The sequence below is a fragment of the Impatiens glandulifera genome, chromosome 1 (genome assembly GCF_907164915.1).
Source record: "Impatiens glandulifera chromosome 1, dImpGla2.1, whole genome shotgun sequence".
Taxonomy (NCBI): Eukaryota; Viridiplantae; Streptophyta; class Magnoliopsida; order Ericales; family Balsaminaceae; genus Impatiens; species Impatiens glandulifera.
The window spans coordinates 83,067,420-83,086,726 of record NC_061862.1 but is presented as its reverse complement, the minus strand read 5'-3'; the positions used below and the strand labels follow the sequence as shown (position 1 = coordinate 83,086,726).

General features: G+C 34.7%; 1 pseudogene; it reads left to right on the top strand.

The window, feature by feature from the left end:
• The first annotated feature begins 259 nt into the window (after window positions 1-259).
• LOC124934510 lies at window positions 260-17,764 on the top strand (annotated as a pseudogene).
• The last annotated feature ends 1,543 nt before the right edge of the window (window positions 17,765-19,307 follow it).

The following is a 19,307-nucleotide window of genomic DNA, read 5'->3' as shown; positions in this document are numbered from 1 at the left end:
TGTGACCAGCCGGAAACTCTGAATAAATTGAGTACTTTCTGGCTGCCAGAACTTCGAAGAATGGAGGTTGGTATGTTAAATATAGCAGTTTGAAAGCTGAGTACTGTCTGCAAGTAAATTATGTTATTTGAACTGGGGGAATTTCAATTTGTTCTTTTTCTTGTTTTTGGAAGAAGGAAACTAGTCTGAGAACTTATTGCATTATTGATTTCATACAAATATCTTTCAGTACTGACTTAGATTGCTTGTATTCGAGCAGGTGAAGGTTCCAGTTATAGTCGTGGGTTGCAAGCTGGATTTGAGAGATGAACAACATTCGGTGACATTGGAGCAGGTAATGTCACCGATAATGCAGGAGTTTCGAGAGATTGAAACTTGTATCGAATGCTCTGCTTATAAACATATTCAGGTATGGTTAATGATCTGATAGCGGGTTCTGTTTCATTGCTTAAAAAGATTTGGTACCTTTTAAGTATTTTTCTTTTTGTGATTGAATGTAAGAGAATATTAATAAGTCTTTTTTGGTATCTACTTATTTCTTTAAATTTAAACTAATATGCTTAGTGTTTCTTCCTGTAAGTAAGTCTATGACCTTACCATACCTTCTGGGTCCAAACTCACGATGTATCTTTTACATGGTACTCATTCTAAGAGCTTTCAAATAAATGTAACTTATGCACCGTATCATGTATTAAAAATGACTTTCCATTGACATAAGTTTCTATTAACATGTGACATGAGTGCTTGTGCATTCATCTGCATTTTCTTCATATGCTTAATGTTCCCCGAGGTAAATATGTGTTTATTTACTATATGTATATTTTCTTACTTTTTCTAGTGCTTGTTCAGCTGTCTTCTTTGAATAACCTAAGCTTTGTTTGATATAAGGTAAATCCAAAGTCAATTCTATATAACATCATTATAACTTCTACCCAAAACACCTACATTTTAGGCATCTTATTTTTGTTCTTTTTATTTTATGTATTATTTTTAATCACAACCATTATCCAACTTAAACTAACTGCCTCATGCAATTCCTTGTTTTGCAGATCCCTGAAGTTTTTTATTATGCACAGAAAGCAGTACTTCATCCTACAGGTCCACTGTTTGATAAGGAGTCACAAACTTTGAAGCCACGCTGTGTCAGGGCTCTAAAACGGATATTCATTCTTTGTGATCATGACAGGGATGGTGCACTAAGTGACGCAGAATTGAATGATTTTCAGGTACTTAACCATTTTTATTTTTGGGGATATCTCTATGTGTAGAAGATATAAAACTAATTGCTCCGGTTGGGTTTTAAAAAAATCCTTATATAATCAAACATCGTTTTATCCACTCTCTCATCAATCACATCACTCAATTCATTAACCAAAATACTAAAAAAACCCTCTATTTCTTTAAAAAAAAAATATTTTATCATTATATATTAATACTCTATAATCATTTTAATCAAGATTTTTTAAATAATCCCAGGTTTATTCTAATAAATATATACCGAACAAGCCTAAGTAAGCAAATCCATATACAGATAATGTGTTGATTACCATTGATTTATTTGCAAATTTGGCTGTAGTTAGAATATTTGTTTTGGTTGTAGTCTATTACCATAATCGTACAAGGAAGAATTGTCTATATATGATACATTCAATGTACTAATCATTACATTGGACTTGTATATAAAAGACATGATTTGTACTTAATAGTTTGTATTTTCTCCATGGTATACTGCCAAAACGCCTCCAATTTCCAAAACACCCTCATTTATATCATAGCACACTCAACGAAAACTCTTTGCCTATGAGCAAACACCATGTTTACAACCACTGTTTTTATCGACACTGAAAGTCCTTGAAACCTTCAAAGACCCCGGACCGACAACCCAAAATTCAAAATCTAGGATGTTAGAACACCTCGTGATGTCGTGACTGCCAAACTCAATGGCCAACGTAGTTGGAGAGCACGCCCTCCTTCAACAAATGATGTTAGAACAACCCAAAATTCAAAATCTAGGATGTTAGAACACCTCGTGATGTCGTGACTGCCAAACTCAATGGCCAACATAGTTGGAGAGCATGCCCTCCTTCAACAAATGATGAAACACATTTGGGACGAGGTGACAGATACATGCTCCTAAATCGACAACGCCTCTGAACTCTTTGAATTTGAACAAAGAATCCAATACCTCTAACAAGGTGATCACACTTCGTCCCAGATGTGGCCACAAGTTATCTTTGAACCGCCGTAATGGATCAACAAAATAGATGCTGAGACCCATTAGAAGTCATAGAACAACGACAAACATTCAAAACATTGTTCGGGTTGAACATCTTTCTTAACAACACCCGTTCATGAATTTTGATACTTAAATTGTTCAATGCGTTTACTTAAATTCGCCAATAAGAAAGACTTTAAAGGCTCATGTTTGGCCCAACCATCCCTTTATATGCCTCTCTATTCACTCAACTCACCTCCATGAGAGATCTATGAGCAACAACCAAAAGAAAACCAATCCTGACTCAACTGTCCTTGGTGCGATCACTACTGCAAAGCTGGACACATAAAGGAAAAATGTTGGGTTAACCATGGCGATTGAAGCAAAGGTATGATTGACATTCTCAAGCATATGTTGCTGCACAAACCATCACTGGATAAACAAATACAACTTTGCGCTAAATTGTCTAAAAACAAATTCCATCAAAGTCCATTTTGTCTCACGATGAGTTTGCCTACATGGATTCTTTATAGCCCACTCAGGCATTTTATTGATTCCAAAAATAAAACAAGTCTTTCTGTAGATGGACCATTGACTAGGGACATCTAATCATATGAAGATAGTCATATCCGCAAACGCATGTATGACCCAAAACCACTAGTGATAATTCAAAATGAAACATATTTAAAAACTATCATTTATGATCCCTCATTGGAGTTTAATTTATATCCATTGGTAAACTAGCTGTTGATATGAAATGTCGTGTTGAATTTTTCCCACATCATTGTCAATTTCAGGTTGCAGAGGATGATAGTTTTATTGAGGACTCTACCTCACGTGTGTCACACTCACCTAGCTACGTGAACCTATATAATTGTAATTTCTCTTTTAGTAGTAAATCTTCTTAATTACTTCCTTCTGAAGAAAAAATGCCTAAACCACTAAACCCTTTGCACTCATTCATAGTAATGTTCGAAGGCAATACCATGTCAAAACTCTCACAAAGGATTGTTGGTTCATAACCTTTGTTGATAACCATAACACATCATCAGGCTTACCAACCTGTCGTTTTACAGCAGTTACCATTGCCTTCTGATTCTGACGAAAGATGCTTAAAATAGGATCTCATCTGACCTTCCTGAAGTGAAGGAAGAGAGAAAACTTCCCACACCTTATGTTTTGGTGAAAGAAAAATGTGTTGCATGTCTCATTTTCGAAAAATTCTCATGATCCAACACAATTCCACCCATCCATTAAAGTTCTCAAAATCAATAAACAGTAGCGGCCCTAAGGTTTGGGGTACCCTAAGCGAAAAAATATATTTGTTCATGTTTTTTATTTCACTACATATGTTTTAGGTTATATTCAATAAATATAATAGTTTTGTATCATGATTAACAAATAACCCAGTCTAGTTTATTAAATGTCATGTTACCACATATTGTAGTCTAGGGTTCAAACCTTGTTAGTGCACTCTTTTTTAATTTTATTTGGGTGCCGGTGGGAGGGTTAGCCCTAGGCAGCCACCTAGCTGGCCTCACCCAATGGCCGGCCATGTCAACAAATCCAAAGACTACTTTGCTTCAAATCAGGTACTTTCTTGATTTCAGAAGTCATCACCCACCTCAATTCTTGTGTAATCGATTGAAGTATTGCAAAGCTTAATTTATACTCTTGCACTACAAAATTGTGGTTCTAAAGAATAATGAATGGAATTGGAATTTTCATGGAAAAGGTAGTAAAATTGCTGTGTTAATCAAGCAGCCATGATCTTTGCCAAGAATTTGGTTCACCACAATAGAGCAAAGCACATAGAACTTGACAAACACTTAATTTAATGAGGCGAACAAAAATGTGGACTCACATATATTCCATCACAACAACAAATAGCTGACATACTCATGCGCTCCAATTAATCAACTTTGAATAGCTACATGGCAAGTTGAGAATGTACAACATGAACAATCCAACTTCAGGGGAGTGCATAAGATATGAAAATATGTGAGCAATCCACATACCAGGAATCTAAAGGTTACCATTGCTTTAATTGCATATTTGATTAATTGTCTTTATTTCCCTGAATGTCTAAAGAAGGATTGTATATATAGATACCTTCAATGTACAAACCATCCCATTCAAATAATATACAAAATAAATATGTCTTCTTGTCCTCCTTGACACTTACTTTAGTATGCATTATGAAATAGTGTGAATGTGATCATATGTTGTGGTGTATACTTATCTTCATGATTGTTTTTAACAGATCAAATGTTTCAATGCTCCACTCCCACCTTCTGAAATTGTGGGTGTCAAGAGAGTTGTTCAAGAAAAACTGCCAGAGGGTGTAAATGATCGAGGCCTGACGTTGTCAGGCTTCCTTTTTCTCCACGCAATATTCATTGAGAAGGGCCGCCTTGAGACATGGACTGTCCTTCGCAAGTTTGGATATAATAATGATATCCGACTTAGTGATGATCAGCTTCCGGGCCCAATCAAGCACACACCTGATCAGGTAAACTCATGATTGAGGATCAAGAATCCATTCCTATCCCCTTTACAGTGGTAGTACTGATGAATGCTTCTAGTTATGTTTTGGTTCATATTGTTTATTCTAGATCTCCCATGCTTGCTGCAAGTACATTTTTACATGGGCATAGCTCTCACCCATAACACACTTGGATTTTGTTATACACATAAACACCATTCTATCACATGCTTCACTTTCATTGTTGCCTTAAGCTTTATTTTTAGTTTCGTAATTGGAGTACTAGAAGTGATTCTAAGCGTCAAGGTTAGTTTTCTATTTATTCTTTGTCTGCAGTTAGTAGATAGAGGTGTTGATGCACCAACCCATAGTAGTTTAAATGGATAGGGTTTGGACTTCACAGGCTTAGGTTGCAAGTTTGAATCTCACTTAAGTACTTTCATTGAAGTGGGGGGTAATGACAGTAGGATAGTTAACCTTCTCTAGGGAAACCCTGGTTAAAAAGAATAGATAGACGTGTTGATATATGCAGCTTCATTCACGTGATGACCATTGGAAAGGAGGACTTACCTTACCATGTTGGACACCAAATTGAATTGACCAAAAGCGTTACCTTATTTCCTCAAGTTCTGCACACATATGCAAACTTGTTCAGAGGCCTTCTAGTTTCAACTTTATTATAGAATTTTATTTTTCTTTCTTGCAATGCTTGTTGTAAATCTTATTATTATCATTCATTGAGTCTAACTCCTTAATTCTCTCTTGGTGCTCCACTATTTTGGTGTGTTGCAAGCAGTTAGTATTTCTAGTTGTTGATAAATGTGTTAATTAATGTAGAGACTGGAACTGACAAATGAAGCAATGGATTTTCTTCGTGGAATCTTCTTGATGTATGACATTGATGGGGTAATAACCACATATTCTCTTTACACATGATAGTATTATATTTATTGGCATGCTCCTAGATGATGTAGATTTGTTTCTTTCTATTTCTGTCATATTCTTCTATGTCCTTTTGTGCATGGACAATTGAGTGGTGTATACTAGAATTCACCTGGCATGTTAGCTGAATTTTGGTGGATAGATCTTAGATGAATATTTTTGCTTAATCATCTCCATGTCATGTTAAAAGTGTTCATATACAGGAGTCTAACCTCATATGAATCCAGTATGTTTCAATATTTTATTTAAGCAACCTTATGCTTTGTTGAAGTGAATATAATTTTGTTTTGGGCATATTGAGATGCTTCAGGCTGCCAAAGACTTGATTATCATATTTATTATTTACTTTTGGGGGAAAGAGAAATTTCCAAGGAGTCGGAAACTTCCAGGTGCATCATGTTGTTCTGGAACTTCTAAGCATAATTTGCTTGCTTTTATATATATATATATATATATATATATATATATATATATATATATATATATATATATATATATATATATATATATATATATATATATATATATATATATATATATATATATATATATATATATATCCTTCACTATAAAGTTGAAAGCATGTCACTTTTTAACTAATAGCTGATCTATCTCTTGCTTATTTGACTGTATTCACTATGCCATGGCTGTACATGAGCTACTTAATGAACTAGAGTTTATCTTACTCTGTTCATATCTTGATTGAACATATATTTTTATTTTTGTTATACTATGACTTTTATCTGTTTAATTCAGATGATTTTTCTTTTGGAAGTATTAGCCTGAATAAGAACAAGATGGTGCCATTGTACCCAATCTTGTATTCCATATGTTTTGTGCACTTGCATATAATCTATGTCATAACTCATAAGTTATTTGATTAACTTTAAAGTTCTCACCTGGAAGCTCTTTGCTCAATGGTTTTGTATGCAAGTAACTTATTATGTCTGGTTGTGCTTCCATTTGCTGTGTTCCTATTGCATTTGAATAATGGTATGATTTAGCTACCACTATTCCCGTTTCCTTTTTGACTAAACAAATACACTTACCAGGATGGTGCCCTACGACATGCTGAGCTGGAAGATCTTTTTTCTACAGCACCAGACAGGTATTTAATTTTGTCTTGCAAGTCAATGTTACTCTACGTTGTTTGTTCATCCTTTATGTAATATTGGTATTTTTCTCCCTTTGAGTTTGGTGCGATTCTTAGGATCGAGGTATTTATATTGTAATGTTGTGGACATGCTAAGTAGACTTGGTATGATGTTTTTTTTTTTGACATTAAAGCTTGCAATTATATACATATATATATATATATATATATATGTATGTATGTATGAATTCTGCTAATTGTGACATCAATACAAATAAGAAACGATCCAAAAGTAGAAAGAAAGGAAAGAAAAGCCTTTGGACAATAGGACATGAATCTTCCTAGGATGAGAGCTTCAAACACTAACATCAAAAATAAAGAAACACAAGCTAGCTCCCACTAATAATCACATTGCTATCCATGGTCAGTCACATCATCCACATCAAAGTTAATCAAACATATCATAATATAATCCTCTCAACACAATCCAACCAAAAGCCCTAGGAAATCACTCGATTCATGCCCTGGGAACAACAAAACCACTATATTCTTAACATGTTCTCTTCAATACCGTCCAAATAATCGCAATCATTATGAATAGGAATAACATTGGTAACATCCACACTGTATCCTCACCTCTATCATTCTTTCTCATCTTTACTCTACTATTTTCTCATCTAAGTCTATTTGTCTTCTCATCTCTTTTTGACTCTGATTTTAACTATAACACACTTCCACAAGCTGTATAAATTGACACACATAAAAAGAGATTTGGTCAAGAATGAGATCTCTAGTCAAATGTCACTAGTAAATGAGGAGGGAACATACTAGGTAATATAAGGGATAGAGTAGAAAAAACGGATAACTTTACTTAAATAACTATCCAGAGACCAGCTGACTTAGTTAACTGCTGTAACTGGCCAAGCCATAAATAGATACTGAGAGGTATAGTAGAAGCCAGGATTGTAATAATGTAACTCTTATCTCTCTTCTCATTTAATCTATCGTCTCTTCTTGATTCTCCATTGTCCCATCTTCTCTCTCTAGTTTCTATACCTGTTACACATAATCATTTAAAAGACATTACTAAAAAACTTTGGTCAACTATTTTGCATGCCAACATTTAAGCTCTGTCTTATGGTTCATGTATTACTGGGATTATTTTCCTAATATGTAAAAAATACTTATGGGAATTTTATTTCGGGATCTGTCTACTCCACTCCATTGTGGCTTATTCACTATCATATTTTGTTGATGTTTTTCTTTCATCACTCATCTCTACTTATTTTTGAGATGCAGTCCCTGGGAAGAAGCACCGTATGCAGATGCGGCTGAGAAGACTGCCATGGGTGGACTGACCCTTGATGGGTTCTTGTCAGAGGTATGTTTCCTGAATGCCTTTTTGCTAATTTTCAGATTTATTTTTACTTTTTCTTTCTTATGCTTGCAATCTTCCATAATTTCTTGCCTCATTTAATATGCTTTTATTCTATGGATGTAAAACATGTTGTAAATAATAAAATAGGTAGAAATATGTTCTCTCTAATTATTATGAAGATTATATTGTGGTTCAAACATCTGTTGATTTTATTGAGAACCTGAAGTTACTAGTGAATGTTATCTTTTATTGTTGTTAAAATATTTTAGCTGAACTAAATATTTGGTGTATTTTAATATGTTATCATCTTCCAAACAATGTTGAATTAGTCATCTGAGAAGATGATCAATGTAAATCTCCCAATCATAAGTTTGAATTAGTAAGTGTTCATCATAAATAACTAGAAGGTTGAAAGCTGAAGCCTTGATTCTCTTCTCTTTGTGTTTCACTTGATGCCTACTCGGTGAGGTCGTTTCACTGTACTTTATTGTTTGCTACTATATGTACCATGATATAATGCTTGTTTTGGACCTTAGTTTGACCTTATATCACGGTATTATCCCACATTGGGCAATCTTTAATGTTAGATGTTTCAAATATAGCTAAATGAGTAACTACTAGCTTAAAGTGAATAACAAAAGTTGAAATCCTAGCAGACATCCTACTTGGTAACATAATTCAGATTTTTTGAGGAGAGTTAGTATTCTATGATCTGGTAATGTGTTGAATCATAGAAAGCCATGAATTTCTCATGCACATGCGTATAATTATTTTTTATGTTCATGGACTGATTCTCTTCATATTTAAATGTTTGACATTCAGTGGGCCCTAATGACACTTATTGATCCAATCCGAAGTGTGGAGTATCTCGTATATCTTGGATATACTGGTGACCCAACCTCTGCCATCCGTGTCACACGAAGAAGACGGTTGGATCGTAAAAACCAACAATCAGATAGGAGTGTATACCAATGTTTTGTTTTTGGGCCAAAATGGCTGGGAAATCTGCCTTGATGAATTCTTTCTGTAGGGAATTTCCCTCCTAATCAATCAAAGAATTAAGAAATATAACAGCAAGAAACCAATAAAACAACACAAGATTTGATATCGGAGTTCGACCCAAAAAAGATGGTCTACGTCTCCGTCGAGCTCTGTTACGAACTCGATTCCACTATCACAATTAAACGTTTCAGTTACACCTCGTTCTTTATATATATCACTCACACCTCTGAAATCTCTAACCCTCTTGTGTGAATTACTCATATATATATATATAAACAACTTGTCCTAACTAACTTAACAAACTTAAGCCTTTGACACTTTAGTTAATTGGGCCTATTTAATTGGGCCTGACCCATCAACTCAATTTCAACAATCTCCACCTTGGGTTGAAGGGTCCTTCTCTTGTTCTAGTGAAATCGAATATGTTCATCACTTCATTGCTCGAAGCCTTTATTGCACTAAATCTCTTGAACTCTAAGCAAATCCAAACAATGTCTGAATTTACTTAGAGGTAGTACCTTGGTTCCAACATCAGACGGGTTATCTTCTGTTCCAACCTTGTTGATTGACACCACCCCTTGTGCTATCTTCTCTCGAATGAAATGGTGCTTGATATCCACGTGTTTTGTTCTGTCATGGAACACGGGATTCTTGCACAAGTGTAGTGCACTTTGGCTATCTGTGAACACCGTCGCAGGTCCTTCGAACACCTTTAGTTCTTGCAGCAGACCCTGAATCCACATTGCTTACTTTACAGCTTCAGTTGCTGCGATATATTCGGCTTTTGTTGTTGATAAGGCCACTACTGATTGCAACTGGCTCTTCCAAATGATACAGTTACCGTTCACCAAAAAATAGAAAGCCGAAGTTGATTTCCTTGAGTCTTTATCTCCTGCATAGTCTGAGTCCACGTAACCAATTACACTAACCTCTACACCACTTCTTTTCTTGTAACATATCCCCACATTAGTAGTCGAGGCTATGTATCTTAGTAACCACTTCATTGCGAGCCAATGTTCACGGCCTGGACTCGCCATAAACCTGCTCAAGACACTAATCGCATGTGCCAAGTCTGACCTGGTACAGACCATTGAGTACATCACAGACCCAACTGCACTTGAATACATAATCTTTTCCATGTAAGTCTGATCTGACCTGGTTTTTGCCGAGTTCACAGACGACATCAGATACTGATTCGTGATCGGCAACTTTGCTGGCTTGGCTCCTCGAATTTCGAACTTGTCAATCACCTTCTCGAGATACCCTTGCTGGCTGAGAGTCATTACACCATTCTTCCTGTCTCTCTTAATCCTTATCCCAAGAATCTTAGCAGCTTTGCCTAAATCCTTCATATCGAACTCGGAACTTAGAACAATTTTCAACTTCTTCACACTTGAAGCTTCTTTGCTGATTAGTAGCATATCATCTACATATAACAGAAGATAATCAGCTTCAAGTATATTCTTCCCTCTAAAGTATAAACAAGTATCATATCTACTCCTCATAAAGCCTTGTTGAGTAATAAACGCATCAAACCGTAAATACCACTGCCTTGGTGATTGTTTGAGTCCATACAACGACTTCCTAAGCAAACACACCATGTTCTTCTCTTGCTGAACTTTGAACCCTTCTGGCTGCTCCATGTAGATGGTTTCCTCTAAATTTCCATGAAGAAACGCAGTCTTAACATCCATCTGTTCTAACTCAAGATCGAACTGAGTTACCAGCGAGAGCATTATCCGAATGGTTTTGTACTTAACAACTGGTGAGAAGATCTCATTATAGTCCACTACTTCCTTTTGAGAGAACCCTTTAGCAACTAATCTTGCTTTGTATTTGACCCCCTCCTGAATCGAAATACCTTCCTTGATCTTATAGATCCACCTGCACTTGATTACAGATTGTTTGACAGGCCTTGAAACAATCTCCCAAGTTGAATTCTTATAAAGTGAATTCATTTCTTCCTTCATAGCTTCCATCCACTTGGATCTATCACTAGAACTCAAAGCCTCTTTGAAATCTTCCGGCTCAGTTTTGTCTAACTCAACTGCTGTCATAAACGCATATGCCAACATATCGGTATAAGCTGAGAACCCATACCTCTGGATGGGTTTTGGTTGCCTCCTTTCCCTGTCCCTTGCGAGTTGATAACTAGCTTCCGACTGAGCTGTAATTTCCTCGTCTTGTGCCACAACAGGTTCAACATCTGTACCAGTAAATTCTTCCTGATTATCAGCAACCATTTCAGTGTTTTGATCTGAAATCAATGGCTCCACCTGACCATGATCCCCTGCATTACTCTCCACTTGACCAGTCCCCTGCTCGCTTTTACCCAAGTCACCTTGATTAGATTGATTCTGAGAGAGACACACAAACTCTTCTTCATTGAATACTACGTCTCTGCTGTTTATGGTTTTAAAACCACCAGACTGTTTTAACCACAGCCTATAACCTTTCACTCCTTGAGGATACCCAAGAAACACACATTTCACACTTCTTGGCTCTAACTTGCATTCTTTTTGATGAGCGAAGTCTGTACATCCAAATGGTCTAAGATGAGACAAATCTGGAGGCTTACTTGTCCAAATTCTTCAGGAGTTTTGAACTCAATTGCTGTCGACGGACATCGATTCACCAAATATGCTGCTGTCATTACAGCTTCTCCCCAGAAGGACTTGGACAAACCTGCCCCGAAAAGCATGCATCGAGACTTATCTAACAAAGTCCGATTCATTCGCTCAGCAACTCCGTTTTGCTGGGGTGTGGATCGAACTGTTCTATGTCTTTGAACCCCTAGCTCACGACAATGACTATCAAACACTTCGTTGCAAAACTCTAACCCATTATCTGTTCTTAGGATCTTTAATTTTCTACCTGTCAGATTCTCAACCAAAGTCTGCCATGTTTTGAATTTCTCAAAAGCATCACTTTTGTGTTTCAATAGATAAACCCATACTTTACGAGAATAATCATCTACGATTGACAAGAAATACGAGTTACCTCCATGCGTCGATGTTTTCTCAGGACCCCATAAGTCTGAATGGACATACTCCAACACGCCCTTAGACTTATGAACCCCGGTCTTAAATTTCTGCCGATGCTGCTTGCCTAACACGCAATGCTCGCAAAAGTTTAGACCCTTAACTCTATCTGAGCCTAATATATTCTTGTCGCTGAGAATCTGCAAACCCTTCTCACTGATGTGACCGAGCCTCCGATGCCATATCGTGGCCTTCTTGTCTTTATCTGAAACTACAAATGCAGACTGTCTCGACACAGTCTCACCAATCAGCTGATACAAACCTTCTTGTTTGATACCTTGCATCATTAACCTGTTTTCCTTCATTATCTTCATCTTCCCCGACACTATCTGATTTGTGTATCCCAAGTCATCAAGAATCCCGAGAGAGACGAGGTTTCGTGACAGCTGAGGCACGAACCTGACTTGTTTCAGAACTCTTACAACACCATCGAACATTTTTATGCTGACATCTCCAATACCTTCTACTTGACATGCATTGCTATTTCCCATCAGCACCTTGCAACCACTCAGTTTCTGGAAATTAGAGATCCAATCTTTTCTGTACGTCATGTGGAAAGTACAACCGGAATCAAGAACCCAGTCCCTCCTAGTATCTTCCATTGACGCCATTAAGACCTCTCCACTATCATAGCCATCACCATAATTCGCTGTTTCTTTAGTCTCCACTTGCTTTTTCTTGTTATCTTTTAGCCAGCTATAGCAGTGGTTTCGAAGATGACCAACCTTTCCACAATGATAGCATTTTCTTGTTTCCGTAGATTCAGATTGTGATGTTTTGCTTTTCTTGTCTTTCGATTTGTTATTGGTGCGAGGTTGCCCTTTGAAGAAGTTTTTCCCTTTGGCCATGTAATTCTCACCATTCGAACTCGCTTTCTTTTCTGTTCTTAATTCCAACTCTCTCGACTTTAACGCTGAAATCACCTCTTCAAGAGTGATACTTGTTCGTCCATATTTGATCGCATTACGGACTTCCTTGTAGGATTCGGGAAGAGAGTTGAGGATTATTATTGCCTGGTTTTCATTGCTCATTGCTTCGTTCTCGCCTGAATTTGCCAACTCGATATTGAGTTTCAAGAACTCATCAAGATTTTGAGTAAGAGTCTTTTCTTGCATCATCTTGTAAGTGAACAACCTTTCTTTCAAGTAAATCTTGTTGATCAAAGATTTGGATTGGAACAGCTCGTCTAGGCGCCTCCACATCGATGCCGGAGTCTTCTCATTGTCTATCAACCGGATTACAGAATCTGAAAGATGAAAAATGATTGTACCAATCGCTGTCTCTGTCATCTCGATCTTTTGATCTTTATTCATCTCCATTGGCCACGAGACTGGTTCTTCTAGAGTTCGCAGAAGATGCTGCTGTGCCAAGAGAGCCCTGATTTTCCGCTGCCAAATGCGAAAATCTCCATTGCCATCGAACTTGTCAATGTCAGTCTTCATGCTTGAGATGGACTGCCACTGGAATTCCCAAGGTGCCGTTTTCTGTGTTGATCTCTTTCTTGTATAATATTGAACCTTGTCCACTTTGTCTCTTCTGCGCCTGAGTCGGAATCTTCCTTATCCGTATCACTAGCCAGCATTAAAGACCTTTCCAAGATTCCTCAAGATTCTTCAAGATTGATTCTAATCTTGCCCAAACCGAGCTCTGATACCACTGTAGGGAATTTCCCTCCTAATCAATCAAAGAACTAAGAAATATAACAGCAAGAAACCAATAAAACAACACAAGATTTGATATCGGAGTTCGACCCAAAAAAGATGGTCTACGTCTCCGTCGAGCTCTGTTACGAACTCGATTCCACTATCACAATTAAACGTTTCAGTTACACCTCGTTCTTTATATATATCACTCACACCTCTGAAATCTCTAACCCTCTTGTGTGAATTACTCATATATATATACATAAACAACTTGTCCTAACTAACTTAACAAACTTAAGCCTTTGACACTTTAGTTAATTGGGCCTATTTAATTGGGCCTGACCCATCAACTCAATTTCAACACTTTCATTGGAAGGTCTTCATTCTTTTCCATGCTTGATACACTTACATTGGTTCATGTCCTAGGCTCATCTTGTGTTCAGTCTTTTATTGTGCTATTCTCTACCTTGTCAAATGCAGGCCTTTCGATGATGCATACACTGCAACAGATAATGATCCTAGATACACAGCTAATGTTGTCAGCCAACCTGGGGTAAGAACCTTAAATTCATGTCATTTTAATGATTTTATAATATATTATTTAAATTGATTTAGTAATACCCGTGATAGATGTGAAAAGTCTAGGAAATATGCTGATAATTCCTTTCTCCTGAATGTGTAAGAATATTTCCAACTTGTAAAATAAAATATTGAAGGTTCTCAACTTTAATTTATCATGTTCTTATTTCCGTCTAAGGAAGTTATATAATTTATTGAGGCTAGTGGTAGCTATCAGTATTGCATGTTTAGGTATATGTCTGTTGTCTAAGCATTTCTGAATAGAGAACTTAAGACTAGTTTGTTGGTTCTAATGTCATTACTTGATTTCTTTTGAAGGGTGGTGATGTATGGATGCAAAATTTCCAATTATTAGAACAAAAATTTATTTGATTTTGTCCTAGCCGTGTTATTTTTTTTTCTCCTTATCATCCTATGGGTGTGTTTGGAGATATATTTCCAGCTTGTAATATTGGTAGTATTCAACTTCCTTTGTTCTGGATATTTATGCTGTCCAAAATCTTTTCCAAAACAGAGTCAAACTCTTATACATTTTCTTAGTTTGGTTTTAAAAATAAAACACGTGATAGGCCCTGAAAAACATAGCTGCATTTCTGCCTGCTTAAATCATTCTCTTTTCACAAATAAAGGGGACGCGGTGATTTTGACATTACAATAGGCGTTTGATTGAGTATGCTATGGTTGTGAACTAATGAAATAGATACAGATAGTTTGGTGGGAAGATCTGAATAAATGACTTTGGTATTGAGTAGGATTTGAGTAGTACTTGGGTTGGGCTATTGAAGTGAATGACTCAAGAGGCATACAGTTGATGATGTAAATGATTGAGTATGACTTCACCCCAAAAGAATTTTGGCGTGTTTGAAGCAAGCATGAGAGTACAAATTATTCCAAGGAAATGTCTATTTTATCTTTAAGAGACGATCAATAGACCTATAGTGCGAGAAGCAAAAACATTGGTAATGTTAAAACCTGAAATTATGTTGTAAATTCAAGTGAGTGTAAACCTTATTAACTTGGATTGAAGGATGTGTGTTAATAATATTAGATATTATTATATTATATTGAGTTATGATATTTGCAGAGATATTTAGATTCTAAACCCAAAACAAAATAGAACTCCATTAATTTTTAAGTGCTTATTTGTTCTTTTCATCCTGTAACTGATCATCAAGTATTTTAATTAGATGATTTTTTTTTATAGGGAACGAATAAAATTCTTGTATTCCGGGAGATACCTGAAGATGACATTAATAAACTCTTACAAAGATAAGATGGATTGGCAGACTGTGATATAGCTATATTTGTCCATGACAGGTAATCAACCACCCTGGTTTTGAATCATGATGATTTATGCATTACTTAACCATGCTGCATGAATTCACGAACAAGTTTGATGAATTAACTTTATCCTTTAAGCCAGAAAAGGTTATTCATCTATTAACTTGTTTTCATTGTAATTTGCATTAAACTCTTTGAAGTTGGATCTATAGAAGGATGAATAAGAAAAGTTGTTTTTCATAATTATTGTAGATTTTGGTTCTGGTGTTACCATTTACTTTGGTTAAAAAAAATTAGGGTGTATTTGTTAGTAAAAGCTATTCTAGGAAAAGGTTATTGTGAATTTTGGTTTAGGGGTTGCCAATTACTTTGGTTATAAAAAATTAAGGTGTAATTTCTGGCAAAATATATTTTTAGGAAAAGATTATTATGACAATTTATGTTTGTTATTGCTCCATAAAATACACCTTTCACTATAGAAAATATATTTTCTCTTCATAACCCACTAAAGTAGCTCAAGTGGCAATAGTGGTTCCTAATAGACTAAATGTCACGGGTTCGATTCCCACTTAAAACACCTTAAGTTGAAGTGGAAGTCATGACTGGGGGGTCATTCCAGCTTCCTAAATTTAAAAGAACAATTTTTTTTGTCTATAGATAACATCGGAAATCTGTTGTTTTTCACATATTCTCCTGAAGCGAGTTATGCTTTCTTTAATGATTTTGTTATTTCTTTTTGCCTTGTTTTCTTGCTGCAGTTCAAAGGAGTCTTCGTGGATCAAAGCAACACAAATGCTTGTTGATGTCGCTAGTCATGGAGAAGCTACCAGTTATGAGGTTCCTTGTCTCATTATTGCAGCTAAGGATGACCTCGATCGATTTCCATCTGAGATTCATGAATCAACTAGGGTAATAATAAATCATTTTCATACCATGCAGCATTTTTCTTAAACTTGCAGATTGTCAAAATCGGATGAATAAAATGTCTGTCCTTTTACTAAAACAGTAAGTATGAAGTGTACAGAAATCTAAAAAAAATGTTGATTTGATAAGAGTGAAAGTGAAGATAACATTCTTATCAAATTTTGCATTAGTAGTTTTTATTTTTATTTTTTACTTTATTGTTTGGATACTAAATCTGTAAATATATGAGGTAATGATTCAATCATCAATCAAAATATTTCAAGGCAGAGAAAAAAACAACTGTTTAAAATTTTACAGAAGAAATATTATAATTTGTTTATTTCTACTTATGTAATATTGCCTAGTTAGCTTACAATGTTTTCTTTTAAACTGTAATATAGGCAAGTAAAAGGAAAATTTCATTTTGGTAGGTAAGCCATGATATGGGTATAGAGCCTCCAATACCTGTAAGCACAAAGCTGGGTGATTTCAATAATATATATAGAAGCATAGTGAGAGCTGCAGAGAATCCACATAAGAGCATTCCTGAAACAGAAGCTGGAAGATGTCGGAAGCAATATCATAGGCTAATGAATCGATCCCTGGTTTTTGTGTCAGGTAACCAGGATTCAAGATTGTTCTTGCTTCAATATCTTTTCATTTTGTTCACAAAATCAAACTTTATCCCATTTTATTTGAGTATATATATATTGATTTTTGTGCAAATGATACAGATGCCATCCATATTACTTTTTCTCCAATCAAATAGATACTCCATATCAGTTCAGCTATTGTTTTATGGACATGCAATAATACCCTTAATGTTTTCTTTTTTTAGAAAGTAAAAAAACATGTGTGTCGTCTTGTTTGACGAGAAATATATTATTTTGGTTCATTTACTAAAATATCCTTTTGTATTTAATATTTTAAAATGTTATAAAAAATAAGAGGATGATTTGAAGTTTTGATTGATGATGGGATAAGTGTTTATTTGAATAAAATTCAAATAACCCTTTATCAAACAAAGCCTGAAATGAGTTCTTTTTTGTTTGGTGTATGTGGGGAAAGTGATTTGAAAATGTATCATATTTTTGTTGAAGTTGCTAATGAATTTGATATTTACTGCAACTATAGTTGGAGCAGCAGTCGGTGTAGTTGGGCTTGCTTCTTACAAAGTTTACGCTGCAAGGAAGAACACCTAAGGAAAAGGGAATGTCAATATGATGCCAAACTTCATTCAGATTGCCCTGCTCACTATCTTTTTTTGATAATCTCGTTATTTATTTAAATTTTTAGCTAATTTTCTTTATATAGACCTACATATTTCTCTTTTTGCCAGTAATACAATAGAATTGACTAATATCTAGAATGGAATGAAAATAAGTTTTTTTTTATTAATTGTTATTGATATGACTTTAAGATTTACATTAGAATACATACTCATTATTAAACACAATTTAGAATTAGAACATTACTTTCTTTGTTTCATGGCTTTTGTAAAATTGTTTTAATGAATAGCACACAATATCTATATGTTAATGAATTTTGACAAATATATCATTGTAGTTTCATAGAAAATTTAGTGGAAATTCAAATAAACACTCACATTGAAAGAACTCAAAAGTGAAAGTATATTTATTTTATAATTTCAAAACTATTATAGGCATAAGGAAAAGTTCTATATTTTCTCTCTTAATTTTTTTTATCCAATTATTCAAACACAAACACATGTTTTCTTGCTGTGTTGTTGGATATTGATACCATTTAAATTGATTTTTTTTTTCCAAAATTTTGACTATTTTGATCATTTGTTAGGTCAAATATGGAAAATAAAAAACAATTTGAAAATTTTACCCAATTTAAATCATTATTTTTTAATTGCTGTATGCATGTCTTTTGGACCGATAATTATATGTTGGACCTTGATTCGGTGAAGAATGTCAATAAATATATTTATAAATTCAAAATTATTATTATTTTAATTTTATTTTTGAATTAAGTAGAACGAGCACACGCCATGACTCAGTCATGGCCTCTTGGTCTCTGCTACATTTCAAAACACTTTTAGATAGAATTGAACTCGTAACGTTTTGATATTTTAAGTCGATTCTTAATAGGTGAATTTTCAATTTTAAAATTTGTATCAATTTATTTAATTGCAAAAATAGGTTTGCTTAGTGAATTTTAAGGCAGTGTTTGTTAAGAGGGATTAAACTGTAGGCATAATATAATAATACTAATAGTAAATTTAATTAAATGTTTGGTTGAATATCTTATATAAATAATATTTACAAGTTATATAATTTATACTTCAAACTAGTTACAAACTTGTACCTAGTTGAACCAGTTACAACCCTGTATAAAAATATATCTTCCATATTTATCCTAATATTTTCATTTATGTTTTTACATTGAAAACTTATTTTCATATTTATCCTTACATTTTAATTATGTTTTTTATAGCCCTCCATGTTATCTTAAATACAATTTGTTTTAGTTATACTTTCCTGAATGTTAATCTTATTGCTCATTTATTTCCACAATTTCAGAAATTTTAAAATTTAATATGACAATTTTATTAATTATGTGAGCTATGTGTAATTTGGTTGTCAATCATTTTCTTTATCAACTAGATATATTCTTAAATAAGGTAAAAAAAATAATACTTATTTCTAAAGTCATGATTTAATATAATAGTATGAAATTTAATTTTTAAACAAGATTTAAAGAATTTAAGATTTTTCC